The sequence below is a fragment of the Podarcis cretensis genome (assembly GCF_951804945.1).
Source record: "Podarcis cretensis genome assembly, chromosome: 4".
Classification (NCBI taxonomy): domain Eukaryota; kingdom Metazoa; phylum Chordata; class Lepidosauria; order Squamata; family Lacertidae; genus Podarcis; species Podarcis cretensis.
This window is the reverse complement of record NC_137173.1, coordinates 6,114,501-6,132,615: the sequence shown is the minus strand read 5'-3', so window position 1 is coordinate 6,132,615 and position 18,115 is coordinate 6,114,501. Positions and strand designations below refer to the sequence as shown.

The 18,115-nt window shown below is 46.0% G+C and overlaps 2 protein-coding genes across 5 annotated transcripts in view; both read left to right on the top strand.

The window, feature by feature from the left end:
• LOC307214917 (uncharacterized protein) overlaps positions 1-18,115 on the top strand; it is a 59,216-nt gene that overhangs the window by 14,761 nt on the left and 26,340 nt on the right. The gene's annotated exons all lie outside the window — the stretch shown is intronic.
• The window catches only part of LOC307214667 (uncharacterized protein), a 92,274-nt gene that overhangs the window by 61,468 nt on the left and 12,691 nt on the right, over positions 1-18,115 (top strand). Inside the window, exon 1 of one of the 4 annotated variants that reach the window (XM_079973498.1) lies at positions 17,662-17,722. The exons of the other annotated variants lie outside the window; for them this stretch is intronic. The gene's annotated coding sequence lies outside the window, so the exon portion shown is untranslated. Of the gene's footprint in view, positions 1-17,661; positions 17,723-18,115 lie in introns of those variants that run through there. 4 annotated transcript variants of the gene reach the window in all.

Below are 18,115 nucleotides of genomic sequence, written 5' to 3'. Positions count from 1 at the left end.
ACCCTGTACATGTACAGTGGCTACGTTGGTTTAAAAAAAGAAGAAAAGAAAAAGTAGGTTTAAACCAAGAGGTGACAAAGCTATGCTCTGCACATGAAACTTGATTCAAATTTCTTTTTGTAAAATTGGGAGCCATTAAGGGAACTGCAGTAAGAAGTACCCCTTTTGAGTGTTTGTGTAAAATGGTTGGTTGCCCCAAATCTTTGCCCCAGGGGGTCCCAAAGGGGAAATAAGGGTGAAGTACATCAACAATGGAAGAAAGGTTGCCAAGGTCCAAATATAACATGCAAGATTCTTTCCGCAGGTAAATTTCAGAGTTCTCCCACTCTGAATTGTCTCTGAGTAGTTGGTTTTTTTAATAGATTTTTATAAATTTTATCAGGTTTTGTTTTGTGTGTATATACCTATGCATTATAGCAGGGACGTCCAACTTCCAAGAGATGTTAATAACTCCCAGTAATAAAAAACCTGGGACGCAGGTGGCGCTGTGGGTTAAAGCCTCAGCGCCTAGGGCTTGCCGATCGAAAGGTCGGCGGTTCGAATCCCTGCGGCGGGGTGCGCTCCCGCTGCTCGGTCCCAGCGCCTGCCAACCTAGCAGTTCGAAAGCACCTCCGGGTGCAAGTAGATAAATAGGGACCGCTTACCAGCGGGAAGGTAAACGGCGTTTCCGTGTGCGGCTCTGGCTCGCCAGAGCAGCGATGTCACGCTGGCCACGTGACCCGGAAGTGTCTCCGGACAGCGCTGGCCCCTGGCCTCTTAAGTGAGATGGGCGCACAACCCCAGAGTCTGTCAAGACTGGCCCGTACGGGCAGGGGTACCTTTACCTTTACCTTTAATAAAAAACCTGCCAGTCATCTACCCATTGTCTTTGGCCAGAGTTGTGGAGCTTTTCTCAGGGAGCAGTGACCAGAGTTGTGGATCCACCAGTAGATCGCGACTGACCTGTTGCACGTGCCTCCATTCTAGGAACAGCATCCCTGACGCAGAATTTCACAGGAAGTCCCTAAGATGATTCCCCTTTCAAACAGGATACCTGAACGTAAGCCAGCAGGGTCCTCCTCTCTGGCGGCCCCAGAACGGCCTCCGCTGTCCAGTGCTTGGACACCTGAAGGGCGTGGAGGCATCTCAGGGCAGCTGCCTGGCAGCTCTGTCACCTGGAGCAAGAAATCTTGTTCTGGCTCCAGCAAAAGTCAGGCTGTCACGTTCCTCGCAGCTGAGAGTCCTGGCAGCGGGGACCAAGTCTGAGGGATCCTCTCCCTCATATCTGTCAACTTTTCCCTTTTCTTGCGAGGAATCCTATTCGGAATAAGGGAATTTCCCTTCAAAAAAGGGAAATGTTGACAGCTATGCTCTCCCTACTTTTGTTTCCTCCAATACTCACCATTGCTGGATGAAGAAAGCCTGTGGCACATCTTCAAGAAGAGAAAAACAAGTAATAAATGAAATAAGAAGCGAAATAAGAAACTGAGACAATAAGAATCCACTGATTGCCTCGCCTTGTCGTCCGTCAACTGCCACCAGCTGCTCTCTCCTCCACTCGCCTCACTGCTAACCCAAAATGGCCGCCTGCAAGTCTGTGGTCCTTGCCACCATAGCAACCCCCCTCCCCCTGGACCTGGGCCCACCTGGCTCCACCTATTGGGAGATAATCTATAATGAAATGAAAAAAAAAACCCTTTGTTAAAAGATCAGATGCATTTTTATTAGGTATTTCAGGGCAGGATTTACCAAAAGATAAGGAAAATCTATTCATGTATGTGACAACAGCGGCCAGAATTTTACTAGCTTAAAGATGGAAAAGCGATGATATACCAGCGAAAGAACACTGGCAAGAAAAGTTGATGGAATATGCTATAGAGTGTGGTGGTTAGTTAACCTCCTTGTGCTTTGTGCCTGAGGGAGGGACTCCTACGGCAGTCAGTCAGGATGTCATGTCACAATCCTTTGTTCTGTGAGTCTGCTTTCGATTTCAGTTAGAGTGTGTCAGAGTTATGCTTTGAGACGGAGATGTCTGAATCTCCCGATGGTGTAATTTACTGCTTGTAAATACAGCTATTAGATTAGAAGAAGCCGTGCCTGGACTATTTTTCATTCCCTATTCTACTTCACGACAGCAACGCTGCTGCATCTCTGCTGTTCCTGCCTTAGGTGAGGTTTTCCCAGAAGATTGCACTGAGAGCAAAGCAGTGTTTTGTACGCAGGGGAAATGCACTGGACAGGCAGAGGTTCAAGAGGTTATGGGAGCCAACGTTTTGGTTGCTAAGTGATGAGAAGGGAGTGCAAGGAGACGCTGTGCCAGCTGGATCTCCTGCCAGGACTACAGTTCTGAGGTTGCTGGCGAAGACAGGAGCCGATGTCTTCGGAGCCCGGTTTGGCAGAAGAGTGAGTAGTCCTTTTGTAGCAGGAACCCCCCCCCCCATCATTCAGTTTGTACAAACTTCACACACACTCACACTCACACACTACATACGCTACGCTTCTGTTATAAATTCATAGAAAAGCAACCATACATCAGATTTGCACTGTTCCACTTTTATTTTACTCCATGAAGGAAGGACTACAAAATGGGGAAGGTTTGATACAGGCCAGCCATAATCCCTTGAACATCCCAGCACATCCACAGGAGCCCTGCCCAGTTGCTATGCCAACCCTGATGGTCCTAGACAGAAGACAATCAAGATCACAAAGAACTTCCATATGGGAGTGGATTCAGCATGGACTGGAACAAAGGACAATGATCAGATCTTCCCTCAGGGGGCAGGAAACTGCGACTACCTTTTGTCTTCTGAAAATGACTCATGGGGAGGGGGAGAAGGGAATCAGCCAGGTGGCAGGACACTCAAGTTACCACCACAACTCCTCCCTCAACCCCTCCTTTCTGTAATGTATGCATGATGTTACTGGGGGTGGGCTTGACCTACAGGATGGGAATTTCAAAAGTTTTTATAAGGTCTTGCACACCATTTTTCTGTGTCTTTCCTCTCTCCTGCAAGTGAGGGGAACACCCTGTTGCAACAGCTCAAGAAAGGCCAAGCCTACAGGCTGCTGTTTTGCTCCAAGTTATCCTGGTTGGTGTCTTTGTTTTTGTAAAAGAGAGCCCTCAGATTTTTCCGGTAACACTTTGTAGTCCTGGCAGGAGATCCAGCTGGCATAGCGTCTCCTTGCACTCCCTTCTCATCACTTAGCAACCAAAAGTTGCGAAAGCAGACTCACAGAACAAAGGACTGTGACATCCTGGCTGACTTCCCATAGGAGTCCCTCCCCCAGGCGCGTCTGAGGGGAAACACATACCCACTGTTATCCCAAACCCAGACAATTCACAGGACTCTCCATGGCTCTGGGAGATTAGTGGTTTCGTGAAACCATCGGCGAGGTTCCTAGCGGAGGGACAGTACTTCAGCGTAACTAACCCCTCCTGAACACTCTGACACTGGCAAGAAAAGTTGATGGAATACGCTGAAATGGCGAAGCTAAATCAGAGAGACTTAAAGATAAGGACAATAATGACTTTTTAAAAGATTGGGAACCTTTTAAGATGTATATACAGAAACAATTCATAGAAATGAACTCACTGGCAGGATTTGAGTAATGGAAAAATACAAACAGAAAATACAATTATGAGGTAAAAATGAGACCTCTGTTTCTTTTGCTTATAATTTTGTATTCCTTATATATTAAAATGAAGGTTATAACATTTGTCTCTTCAATATATAAGCAATACAAAATTATAAGCAAAAGAAACAGAGGTGTTATAAACCAGGAAGGGAAGTTGGGGGAAGTTGCGTGGGGCGGGGTGTTAATCCAAATTGTAAAATGTAATTTGAATGTTTGATTATGTTAAAATTTCTTTAATTACGGTAAGTTATTTTTTTAAAAAAGAAAGCAAAGCAATGGCTCCTCTTACTTAGGGGCCACACAGACCTCATGGGACACCAGAGCAGATTCCCTTGTTGCTTTTTTGAGTCAAGCAGCAATGGGGGTTGCATTTCCTTATTTCCAGGAGGGCTGTTGCTAAAGCACATGACATGCTCTTCACACTTAGTTATCTATTAGGAACACAGGCACAAATTATTGTATGTGTATTTGTATTTGCAAACTACCCCAGTCTCTGAGGGGTGAGATTCCAGGGGTCCCAGGCGCTTACCCATCTTCAGTTTCCTTGGAACGAAGGTCAGCGGAGACTGGGGTGTCTTTATGATATCTAGCTTTATTTACTCACATACTCAACCAGAGTGTAGGACGGAGGGGCTCACTGCATCAACACCCGAACAGATCTTGCTTCTCTATTAGTCGCAGCTCTGGATCCGTCACAGAGCAAGCTGGTTTCGGGGTTTCCCACAACTCTCTCTGGGTCTTGCTTTCCTGCCTAGCAGCCAGGTGAGATGGGAGGGGGGAGGACAGCCCCCCATTAGCTGCAGCTCTTGCAACCCAGCTCCTTCGTTGGGGATGCTGAGGAGGACACTCTATGGCCAGGAAAGGCCCTTGTCTTGCCAAGAAACTTGTCTGTGGGAATCGTGCATCCATAATGCTATGGAAATGGTGAATGTCTTCTAGAATTCTCTGGTGTCACCAGATGAGAAACCCGTTCTTTTCAGTTAGGTCTGTTCTCAACTGCAGAGGATGAGTAGCCTTGGGAGCCTCTTGGGGAGATGGAAGTGATGAAAGGACTGAATCCATGAGGGAGAGCTACTTGCTCTGAGATGGGGGAACCCATTGTTAACTGGCAGCGTCTCCCCAGAGTTCCAGGCAGGGATTTCGTCCAGCCCTTGCAGGAGAAGTCAGGGGTTGACCCTGGGTCATGCTGCATGCCAAGCAGATGCTCTAGGGCTCCCCATATTTGCCTAGCCTTTCAACGCTATGCTATTAGCAACCATGGAGATTCCACCTGCCTCTTTCTGGTCGATTTAAATAATAATAATAATAATAATAATAATAATAATAATAACAATAATATTTATACCCCACCCATCTGGCTGGGTTTCTCAAACCACTCTGGGCAGCTACCAACAAAATATAAAAATACAATAGTCCATCAAATATTAAAAGCTTCCCCAAACATAACAGCAACCATTCATTTTCAGTTCATTGAATTGGCAATTAAGCATTTCTGGAAAGGGAAATGGCATACTTTTGTATATTAGCACAAAAAGCATGCATAAGAAAGTATTACTCATTTATGATGAGAATAGGATTTATTTATTTTGAACTTCCTCCTTGGCAGCCAGTGCGATTGTTTCAGCAGGGCTAGAACTCAGGACCCGCTGCCTTGAGGGACATCTAAGAGCAGTTGGGCAGGGAAAGGTCTCCCTTGGGAGGTGGGGGACTCTCCTTCCTTGGAGGTTTCTGAGCAGAGATCGGACGGCCATCTGCCCTGGATGCTTCAGCTGAGATTCCAGCATTGCTGGGGTTGGACTAGATGACCCTGGGATCCCCTCCTCTCTCTCCACTCCTGAATTCCAGGAGGAGCTTCCTTGCCTCCTGCAAAGCCCTTTTCCCTGCAAGCTCTTCCTCTGGTTTCTGGCCAAGGGAGGGAGATGCTCAGAGTCCAGCCAAGAGCCTCACCCCCAAAAGGATATCTGGGCATGGGCCTAGCCAGGGGGGCAGCTGCCCCCTTAATCCATAAAAAATAATAAGAATCTGAGGTTCTGCCAAGCGAGAGAGGGCTGAGCTGGAGGGACTCGGCTTGGCAAGGGTTAAAGGGAAGTGAGCTGCCTTCCTAGAGAGGCCAGGAAGCAAGGGGGGGCCAGGTCCTCCAGAGCCAAGGCCCCTCCCTCCCAGTCCTTTCCTTGCTTTGGGGTCTCTCCTGCAAGGGCTGCCTCGCTGTCCCCTCCTGGGATCTGGTGAGTCTCCTCTCTCTCCCCCCCCCCCCCCGAGGATGCAGGGGGGAGACGGGGGGGGGGGTCCCAGGGCTGCAGCAGGGGAGGAGGCCTGGGGGGGGGCCTGATCCGGGAGGGGCCAGGTCTGCCACGCTCTCCTTCCTGGAGATCAGAGGATCCCAAACTCCTCTGGCCCTCCGCCTCCCCCCCCCTTTCTGAAAAAATCTCCCTTCTTTAAACAAAGGAGTCCCTGGGACTTTAACTCTGTGTGACATCGCTCAGCCTCATTGCACAACAGAGGAAACATGTGCAAATGGTTTTCCAAGGCTGGAGGAGGAGGTGGACTAGCCCCCCCCCCAAAGAAAACCCCACATGGAGGAAGGAAGGAAAGGTGGGAGAGAAAGGCCAGGAATAAAGAGAGGGATCCCAGCCCATACTCTGGCTGCTGCATTGGGGACCAGTTTCCCAGTGTCTCCCAGGGCAGCTCCCCACGGAGGCCACTGCAGCAATCCCCTCGCACCCAGAGCATGGCATCCCAGGACCACATCCTCTCTGTCCCAAAGGGATTGTTGCTGGCAAAGCAGCCGGAAATGGGCACTGCTACTCACCGAACCTGCAGGGACCTTGGCATCAATGGCTGTGTGTGTGTTAAGCTATCTAACAAAATAATAATAATAATAATAATAATAGTAATAATAAATTACCTGCCTAAATTTCAAGGGAGATGTTTTTGGCCCTGCCCACTTGGCCCTTAGGGGGTTGGTCAGATACATACCTGTCCCTCAGAGCAAAGAAAAGGGCTTCTTGCTTCCCCGAATAAAATTTAAGATATTAAATGATGCTTAAAAAAGAGGTGGATTTGCCCTGCCAGACCTTAAACTTTACTATGAATCAGCTGCTTTTTGCTGGCTGAGAGAATGGCTGCTTCTTGAAAACACAGATGTGTTGGATTTAGAAGGTTTCGACAATGTATTTGGTTGGCATGCATACTTGTGGTATGATAAGGTAAAAGCACATAAAGCGTTTAAAAATCATATTGTTAGAAAAGCACTGTTGAATGTTTGGATAGATATAAGGATTTGTTAGAAAATAAAACCCCAAGATGGTTGTCTCCAATGGAAGTGAAGGCTCAGAAAAAACTCAATATGGAGGCCAAATGGCCGAAATATTGGGAAATTTTAGAACAAGATGGAGACAGAATAAAACTACAGAGTTTTGAGAAATTGAAAAACAGAGTGCAAGATTGGCTTCATTATTACCAAATAATGGAGGCATATAATTCGGACAAAAAAGTTGGTTTCCAGGTGGAAAGGTCAAAATTGGAAACAGAATTGTTAGATCCCAAAATTAAGAACTTGTCAATGTATAACTTGCTGTTCAAATGGAACACTCAGGATGGAATGGTAAAATCTGCTATGATTAAATGGGCACAAGATGTTGGACATAACATTATGATGGCTGACTGGGAACAGTTATGGACCACAGGTATGAAATTTACGGCATGTAATGCTCTAAGAGAGAATTTAATGAAAATGATTTACAGGTGGTACATGACACCAGTCAAGCTTGCAAAAATTTATAATTTACCTGACAATAAATGTTGGAAATGTAAAGAGACTGAAGGTACATTCTTTCACCTTTGGTGAACATGCTCAAGGATTAAGACATTCTGGGAGATGATTTATAATGAAATGAAAAAGGTATTTAAATATACCTTCCTGAAGAAACCAGAGGCCTTTCTCCTGGTTGGCCAATTGGTGCCAAAGAAGGACAGAACTTTTTTTATGTATGCAACAACAGCAGCAAGAATACTTATCGCGAAGTTGATGGACTATATGGAACTGGCGGAAATGACTGGCAGAATCCGAGACCAGGGAGAAGAGTCGGTGGAAGAAGATTGTAAAAAATTCAAAGATTATTTACAGAAATACTGTAAAATTATTGAATGCTAGAAAAATGTTGGAATGAAGTTATATGACTTTAGCAGAAAGGTTATAAGGAATTAAGCATAAATGGATTTTTAATGTATCAAAGGGGAAAAAAATAAGGTTAAAATAAGTTAAGATAAATTACAGGACAGAAAACTGAGGAAGATGGAAAGGATTTGCTGAAACAGTTAATTGAAGTGGAATACAAAAAGGGAGGTGGAAATAAGTGAATGAAAGATAAGATACTGAAATTATGGGTGTGTTTTAAATTGTGTATGTTGTATTTTGTTAATTTAATGTTTTTAATGTCAGTGTTATGTAGTGTTTTTGTATTGTATTGTTTTGTTGAATTTTTCTTTTTTAATACTCTTTAAACTGTTAATTAAAAAAAAAAAAAGAAAGAAAAGGGACCCCACCCCAGGAGTCTGTCTGGAGAGCGGCAGAGAGTCCAAGGGCAAGAAAAGGAGACAGAAGCAAGGGAGTGGGGGTGGGGAGGAACTCCTGAGGACCCTGGGGTGAGGACCCCCACTAGAGCCAAGCATCCATTTTCACAAGATACAAACGATTCCCTTGTCTGTTGGTTCTGACTTCATGCATTGACTGGAAGGGAGGAGAAACCAGGTTGATTAACCTCACAGAAATCCCTTCAGTTGCCTCCACATTTTGCATTGCTAGAAGGCTAGAGACGTATTTCTTCTCCTCTTCCTCCTCTTTCTTTTCAAAAACATAGCTCATGGTCTGAGATGCGGTGCAGTCCAGCCCTGGTTCCCAGCAAGACTCATCCATGCTTCCTCAGGAAGCATGTCCCCGCTGTCCTACAAATTCTGTAACAGATCAATGTATTTGCTTTGTAGAATTTCCTAGAGCTTTTCATTACGACAAACAGAAGGTTTCCTCCTGAATCAGGCAGAAGAGAGAAAGCAGGTGAGAGAGACTTCCCTCTGGATACTCCCAAGGGGCTCCAAACAGGACAAAGAACATCCCACAATGATCCGTTTTCTGAGAAAGCATCTATGGAATGAGATCTCACACCCTTCAAGTCTTTGCCATTCTCTTTCTAATATTTCTCACCATTCTCTGTTTTGAATCCTTGTTTCTTTTTCAGGGAAAGGATCTCTTTGCGGAAATGGACCTGGATTCCTGTGAGGCAGAGAGGCCTCCGTTGGACACCAGAGAGAGGCCACTGGGTAGGGAGGAAGGTGGTTTTTCCCCGTTTGGTCTCATTCTGTTGGTTTTCCAACTCATCTGTGAGTTGTTATCTTGTTTTGTGGGCATACAGTTGGGAAGAAGGGTCCAGAGGAGGGGAGATGTATTTCTGCACCACAAACATATGAAATGGGCACAAACCTCCAAATGCTCTCAGTAGGTAAGGCTTTCTCAAAGGCCCATCTGCAGTTAGAGATGCCCTGTTTCACCTGTGAGAGAAGCAGGCACTCCTGGCATCCTGTTTACCTTTTATCTTTTTTTTTTTTTTAAATAATATTTATTCCAAATTTTAAAAGTTACAAAAAGAAAACAAGAACAATACCAAATACAAAGAAAAAAATACAACAACAACAGATAAACAAGAAAGAATAAAAATACATTCTCTTAAAAGAAAAAAAAGAAAAAAAACAATATTAAACCTTTATATGACTTTTTTCCTTTACTTCTTTCCTTGACCTGCTCACACCTCCCAATTTTGTATTCTAGTTCAAATCATTGTTTCAGCACATCCTTCCAACCTAATTTCCATTTAAGTAATTTAATTTAATATGTTATATTTTAACGTCCTCTCTTTCAGTCAATTTCATCAAATCATTTTTACTTAATCCATTATATCATTTCTACCAAAACCACCTAACTTTCTTTTTCCAGCATCTTTCTAACATTCCTTAATTTTACAATATTTTTGAAGATTTTTTCCAATCTTCTTCCACCGACTCTTCCCCTTGGTCCCGGATTCTGCCAGTCATCTCAGCGAATTCCATATAGTCCATCACTTTCGTCTGCCATTCTTCTCGGGTGGGCAATTCTTGTGTCTTCCAATACCTTGCGATGAGTATTCTTGCTGCTGTTGTAGCGTACATAAAAAAAGTTCTATCCTCCCTTCGCACTGATTGGCCGACCATGCCCAGGAGGAAGGCCTCTGGTTTCTTCTGGAAGGTATATTTAAATACCTTTTTCATTTCATTATAAATCATCTCCCAGAAGGCCTTAATCCTTGGGCATGTCCACCAAAGGTGAAAAAATGTACCCTCAATCTCTTTACATTTCCAACATTTGTTATCGGGCAAATGGTAGATTTTTGTAAGCTTGACTGGAGTTTGGTACCACCTGTACATCATTTTCATTATATTCTCTCTTAAGGCATTACATGCCGTAAACTTAATACCTGTGGTCCATAACTTTTCCCAGTCAGCCATCATAATGTTGTGTCCAAAGTCTTGTGCCCATTTAATCATAACAGATTTAACCATTTCATCTTGTGTATTCCATTTCAACAGCAAGTTATACATTCTTGACAAATTCTTAGTTTTAGGATCTAACAGTTCTGTTTCCAATTTTGATTTTTCCACCTGAAAACCAATTTTCTTATCCAAATTGTAAACCTCCTGTAATGGGATAAGGGGTTGCTTGTGCGTAAGCGCTAAAACGCTCCCAGTTTTGTAGCTGGTTTTAAACTCTCCCTAACCGGACAGCCATGAGTGCGTGGCTGCCTTAATCACTGGCAGAATCCGTCAGTGGGCGTTTCCTGAATTTCTTCCAACATAAAAGTTCTTTGACAGAAAGTCTCCTCCTTGATTCCCTGCGCGACAGCTTTCTGCGCAGAGTGGGCGTTCCAAGGGGAGGTCCTGAGCTCTCACCGCTGGTCTCGCTTGGAGCGTCTCTGAGCCTCACCTCCGACGCTGTCTCCTCCTCCCCTCCTTCTTCAGCGGAAGCTCTCCCTCTCCCCCTGCTGGTTCCCACCTCAGCATCCGAGGGTCTCCCAGCATCCGAGAGCCTCTCCACCACCCTGAGCTCCGATGACAATTCCCTGACATCCACCTCCCCTCCAGGACCCCCCTCACCCCCTGTCCTTCCCCTTTCTTTGGGCGGTGAGGCTGGGAACCCCCGGAAAGAATCTCCCCCATCTTCTGATGACTCGAAAACTGCTCTCCACCTACTATTATCCCGTCTTCCTGAAAAATCTTCCCAATCTGATTCCACCTCTTCAGATTCTTCTTCCCTTTCCTGCCCAGAGTCCTGAAATCCCTCAAACTCCTCTTCATCGTCGGTGGTGCCAAATTGCTCCTCCCAGAACCTAGCTAAGGGTTTGGGCCTCCTTGGGAACCTACGGTGAAACTCTCCCAAGAGAAACTCATCCTTGATGGTTTCCGCTGGTACCCATGCATTTTCTGACTCCGGTTCCCCTTCCCAAGCCACTACGTACTCCACCTGTTTACCCTTCCACCTTAAATCGAGTATTTCTGCTACATGACTGCTGCGCTCCCTCTCTTCTACTTGTGGTGCCGCGGGAACCTCTCCCTCTCGTCCCTGAAACTACTGGATGTAGTTTCATGTTGTCCGGCAGTTTGAGCCTAAAGGCCACCGGATTCACCTGTTGTGTAACCTCGAAGGGTCCCAGTCGTCTCGGTCTCAATTTCTTGCAACCTCTCTTGAACGGTAACCCTTGTGTTGACAACCACACCCCCAACCCTTATGGTCTCTCCTTCCCTCCTGCTCCTATCTCCCTGCCTTTTGTACGCGTCCTTGGCCCTCTCTAAATGCAACTTAAGCTGTTGGTGTGTTGCTACCATTTCTTCTACGAAATGTTCCGCCGCCGGTACACTCCATCTTTCCTCCCCTCCCCCTGGAAAGGCCCTGGGGTGACAACCATAATTGGCCATAAATGGACTCATGCCTGTGGACACATGCTCAGCGTTATTGTAGGCAAATTCGACCAGGGCTAATTTCTCTACCCAGTCACTCTCCCTCTCATTGACATAACACCTCAAGTATTGTTGCAATATACTGTTTGCCCTTTCCGCTTGCCCGTTGGTTTCTGGGTGCCTGGCCGTCGAGAAATTGACCTCCACGTGCAGTAGGCTCATGAGCTTCCTCCAGAACCTGGACGTGAATTGTTTTCCTCTGTCAGAGACCACCCTCAAGGGGGCGCCATGCAACCTAAAAATGTGTTCTACAAACAGCCTGGCGGTTTCCTCCGCTGTCACCGCATGTGAGCAAGCTATAAAATGACACATCTTAGTTAACAAGTTGACTACCACCATGACCGCCGTTTTCCCCCTAGATTTGGGCAAATCTGTCATAAAATCTATGGACACTGCCTCCCATGGCCTTTCTGGTGTGGGTAATGGTTCCAGCAACCCCGCTGGTGTTGCCCTCTCCCCTTTGGCTCGCTGGCAGCGGTCGCCCCCCTGACATATTCTCGTACATCTTCCCTCACCTTTGGCCACCTGAACTGCCTGGTGACCAGCAACATGGTTTTGTGTTGACCAAAATGTCCCGCCATGGGGCTGTCGTGTAATTGTTTGAGTACTCTACTCCTCAATTGCCCTTCTGGTATATACAACGCCCCCCTGTAATACAGCGCCCCATTTTTTTCCTCAAAACCCCCCGGGTTTCCCCCTGCTCCCCTGAGCTCTCTGAGCTTGTTTTGGGCGTACTCGTCGCCCTCGGTCCCCTCTGCCAGTTCTTGTTGCCCAACCAGTACTGCCCCACACACCCAGTGGTCCTTGGTATCACGTGTCTTTCTTCCGGCGCTCCCTCTCCCTCCATATGATCAGGTTGTACGCCCCCCTTAGGTCCAGCTTGGTAAAAATCTTTCCCTTCCTAACCCTGGTCAAAATGTCGTCAACCCTGGGCATGGGGAAGGCTACTGGTTCTGATACCGAGTTGACAGCCCTGAAGTCCACTACCAGCCTGGGCTTATTAGTGTCTTTTTTGTCTACGAAAACACCGGACTGCCCCCCACCGCTCTCGACTCCCTTATGAAACCTCTCTTTAGGTTCTTGTCTATAAATTCCCTTAACTCCTGCATCTCCCTGTCTGACATGGTGTACAGTTTGCCCACTGGCAGCTGAGCTCCTGGGAGTAGGTTGATTTGACAGTCAAAGGGCCTATGAGGGGGTAGTCTATCTGCTTCCTTCTCACTGAAGACGTCACGCAGGTCGGCGTATTGCGGTGGTATCTCCCCTTTTCCCCCCACCGCCAGCCCTGCCACACTGGCCATTGCCATCCTCGGGTTCCCCCCCCCCATGGCAGTGTTCCAAGCAGTGAGCTGACCCGAAAGAGACCGTCCGCTGGTGCCATCCCACTAATGGATCATGTAGCGCCAGCCAGCTCATTCCCAATATGATGGGTGGCCCCGCCAGGGTGGCTACGTGAAAGGCAATGACTTCCTTGTGCCTGGCCACCCTCATTCTCATGGGGACCGTCTGTTGGGTTACTTCTCCCCCCAGAAGTTCCCTCCCATCAATCGTGGTGACTTGCAAGGGACTACTTAGGGGCAGAGTCTGTATCTGATGCTCTGACGCGAATTCCTTGCTCATGAAATTGCAAGAGCTGCCTGAGTCTAACAGAGCTTTTATCGTGAGTGGATGTCCATTGGGTAGCTCTAGCACCATCTCTATGGCAATGGCTGCTCGGGGGGGTTCAGGCTTGGGCACGTTCACTGGTCCTTGGCCTGGCTGCTGTGCCCTGTCCTCGGCAGCCAGGCATTGGCTTTTACCTGCTCCTTAATCCCCTCCTCCTCACTCCCAACAGCCCCCACCATTCCTTGCCATGCCTTTCTTTGAGGGCAGACCCTGGCAAAATGTCCTGGCTGTTGGCAGAGGAAACACTTCTTGGCGGCTTTCCCTTCCTTCTTCCGCCCTTCGTTTGAATTTGAAGCCCCACGCGCGCGCGCGCCTCCAATCTCCATTGGCTCCACTGGCTGGGAAGACTGTTCTGGCATCTCAGGAATGCGGAAATCATTCCAACGCTCTCCTCTGCCTTCCCGCTTCTCTAGAGCCCTCGCTTCCTGTCGCGCGCCAATCGCAAGTGCAGCCTTGGTCTGCTGATCCATCGACTGCGGGCGGGGCGCGCGGGAAAGTTCATCTTTCACTGCAGGGGCTAGGCCTTCTTCGAATAACATCTGAATCGGGTCCGAAGTCAGATCCCACCCCAGTCGGTGTATGATCATGGTAAATCGCGCCCAGTACTCTCGGACTGATTGATTCCCCTGTTTGCACGCCATCAACTGCCTGCGTACAACGCCCTGCTCAATCTGGCTGGAAAACATCAAGTCCATGGCCAAAAAAAATTTCCTCAAGTCTTTCAAGGCGTCATTATCCGATGCCATCAGGGGTCTAACCCATTCTCTGGCCCCCCCTTCCAGGTGTCCGATCACAAAGGCTACTCTCGCCCCCTCGTCCACAAAGTCATCATACTGCAGGTTCAGTGCATACTGCACCTCTGTCTTAAAGGCCTGGTAGTCCCTTGGATCACCCCCGAATTTATGCACCAGTCCCGGTACCTTCCTTGCAATGGGGGTGGTTTCCCCTGTGCATCCTGAGCTCGCCTTTCATCGAGTCGCGCTGCTAACAGAGCCAGCTGGTGTTCCAAATCTCTGTTTCTCTCCTCCAGAGTTGGTCCTCCTCTGGCTCCCTCCGCTCCTCCGACTCCCGTTGGTTTGCTCATGATGCCCTTCCTTCGCACAAACAACGTCAAAGACTGACGGATTGCTGTAATGGGATAAGGGGTTGCTTGTGCGTAAGCGCTAAAATGCTCCCAGTTTTGTAGCTGGTTTTAAACTCTCCCTAACCGGACAGCCATGAGTGCGTGGCTGCCTTAATCACTGGCAGAATCCGTCAGTGGGCATTTCCTGAATTTCCTCCAACATAAAAGTTCTTTGACAGAAAGTCTCCTCCTTGATTCCCTGCGCTACAGCTTTCTGCGCAGAGTGGGCGTTCCAAGGGGAGGTCCTGAGCTCTCACCACAGGTCTCGCTTGAAGCGTCTCTGAGCCTCACCTCCGATGCTGTCTCCTCCTCCCCTCCTTCTTCAGCGGAAGCTCTCCCTCTCCCCCTGCTGGTTCCCTCCTCAGCATCCGAGGGTCTCCCAGCATCCGAGAGCCTCTCCACCACCCTGAGCTCCGATGGCAGTTCCCTGACACCTCCCTTATTTGATAATAGTGTAGCCAATCTCGTACTTTAGTTTTCAATCTGTCAAAGCTCTGCAACTTTAATTTATCTCCATCTTGTTCCAAAATTTCCCAATATTTTGGCCAATTTGTCTCCATATTAAGTTTTTTTCAGAGCCTTAGCCTCCATTGGTGACAGCCACCTTGGTGTTTTACTTTCAAGCAAGTACTTATATCTCATCCAAACATTAAACAATGCTTTCCTGACAATATGGTTTTTAAAGACCTTATGTGCTTTAACCTTGTCATACCACAAATATGCATGCCATCCAAAAACATTAAAGCCTTCCAAATCCAAGATGTCCGTGTTTTCAAGAAGCAGCCAATCTTTCAGCCAGCAAAATGCGGCTGATTCATAGTAAAGTTTGAGGTCTCGCAGGGCAAATCCACCTCTTTCTTTAGCATCAGTTAAAATCTTAAATTTTATTCGAGGTTTCTTGCCCTGCCAGACAAATCTTGAGATATCTCTCTGCCATTTCTTGAAATAGTCCATCTTGTCCAGAATTTGGAGTGTTTGAAACAGAAACAACATCCTAGGCAATACATTCAACTTTATCGCAGCAATTCGGCCCAACAATGATAGCTTCAATTTTGACCATATTTCTAAATCCTTTTTCACTTCCATCCAACATTTTTCATAGTTATCTTTAAATAAATTCACATTTTTAGCAGTCATATGAACCCCTAGATATTTCACTTTCTTAACCAATGTTAATCCTGTCTCCTTCTGAAACCTCTCTTTCTCAATCTCTGTTAAGTTTTTCTCTAACACCTTAGTTTTCAACTTATTCAACTTAAATCCCGCAACTTGACCAAATTCTTGAATTAATTGCAATTCTCTTTTAGTACTGGATTCTGGCTCCTGTAATGTCAAAACTAAATCATCAGCAAAAGCTTTCAATTTATACTTATTAGCTCCGAGTTGTATACCTTTAACCAATTGGTCCTTTCTAATCATATTGAGCAAAACCTCCAGCACCAATATAAAAAGCAATGGAGAGATTGGGCAGCCCTGTCGTGTTCCTTTCTCAGTCTTAAACTCTTCTGTTACTACGTTGTTCACAATTAGCTTAGCTCTTTGTTCTGAATAAATTGCACCTATACCGTTTTCAAAACCTTGGCCTACCCCCATTCCCTGTAAGTTTTTCTTCATAAAAGGAAGATTTGTTGCAATTGAAATTCAACTACAATGAGAGAAATTTTTGATAGTAGGTATCTACACACCGAATGAGGGAAAATCAGAATTCTTTAAGAAATTGCATGAAACTTTACTGGACTATCTAGACTATAACATGATTTTGATGGGAGACATGAATGGAGTGGTGTCTACGAATATGGATAAAGCCCAAAGACAAACGGTGACGAAAATGGTAGATTACCAAAGACGTTCTTTGAAATGACTGACAATATGGATCTTGTTGATGTCTGGAGAACTAAGAACCCCTTGGGAAGAGAAGGAACTTTCTTCTCTGAAGCCAAAATGACATGGACAAGAATTGACCAAATCTGGGTAACTAGGGGACTGGTCCCGAAGACAAAAAAAGTGGAAATTTGCCCTAAAACTTGCTCTGACCACAACACAGTGAAGATGGAAATGACATTAACACCAATTGGTGCCTTTAGATGGAGGATGAATGACTCCTTGTTTAGGAATGAGGAAATCACCAAAAAGGCCCAGAAAAATCTGAGAGACTATTTTGAGACAAACATGAACACCGCTATTGAAAAAAGAGTGATTTGGGACGCAAGCAAAGCAGTTATGAGAGGGTTTTTGATACAACAAAATGCAATCAAGAAAAGAGTACAAAATGAAAAAAGGGAAAAAATTCTGGAGAAAATAAAGGATGGAGAAAAGAGACTGAGGGTGAAACCGAAATCACAGGAGATCCTGAAAGAGATAAAGTTATATCAAGTACAATATATGAAATTGATGAATCAGGAAATAGAATGAAAGATCAAACAGATGAGACAAAAGACATTTGAATCAGCGAATAAGTGTGGGAAACTGCTGGCATGGCAAATGGAAAAAAAGACAAAAACTCAACACTATCACGAATTTGGTGGTGGATGGAAAGAACATACAGAATCCTGTGGAGATTAGGAAGTGCTTCCAGAAGTATTTTAAACAGTTATATACACAGGAGACTCAGAAACAACCAGACATTGATCGATTTTTGAGAATAAATGGACTACAAAAAATCTCTCAAGAGAATAAATTAATGCTAAACTACAAAATAACTGACCAAGAGGTGGAAGGAGCTATCCAGAATATGAAATTGGGCAAATCTCCAGGGCCGAATGGCTTGACTGCAAGATACTATAGATCTTTGAAAGAATGGTTAGTACAGCCTTTGAAGGAAGTTTGCAACGAAATATTGGGGGGGGGGGGAAGCACCCGAGTCGTGGAAAGAAGCTTATATTACACTTATACCAAAAACAGAATCGGAAAAGACACAGCTCAAGAACTAATGTCCCATATCCTTACTTAATGTGGATTACAAAATTTTTGCAGGAATTATGGCTAAAAGGTTAAAAACGGTTTTGGTAGAAGAAATCCATAAAGATCAAGCGGGTTTTCTCCCGGGGAGACATTTGTCAGATAACACAAGGAACATAATTAACATTTTAGAAAAATTACAAGTGAATATTAATACTAAAGCAGTTTTGATATCTGTGGACGCGGAGAAAGCCTTTGACAATATTTCTTTTTTTTTTTTACCTTTTATCTTTTGCAGGTGACAGAGTGATCCCAGGAAGACTTCCTGATCCGTCTTTTCGTGGGGGCAGAAGGGAAGCAGCAGCTGTGGAACCAGATCAGGTCAGGGGAAGCTGCCTTGTGGGGACAGAGGCTGAGGGATGGAGCAATGTCATGGACTGGTTGGGCACAGAGGAATGGTGGGAGGAAGCAGCCGGGGAACCAGGAAGGGAAGGTGGCTCAGAGCCCAAGGTGGAACAAGGATGAACGGTCAGAGGAAGAAGAGGGAGAAGCCTGGGAAGAGGAGGTGTCAGAAGCTGAAGGGGTTACAGGGCTTAGTGAGCTGGGAGACTCTGTGGCAGAATGCAGTGCAGAATCAGAGGAAGAAGGCGAGTGGGAGAGGAAGGTCGGGAGGCAGAGGTGAGTCAGGATAAGGAAAAGCCACCGGTGGCTCCCTCTCCTTTTTCCAGCTCTTCTCTCAGAGCTAGGAGACCCCCTGCAATGCAGGAATCTCTG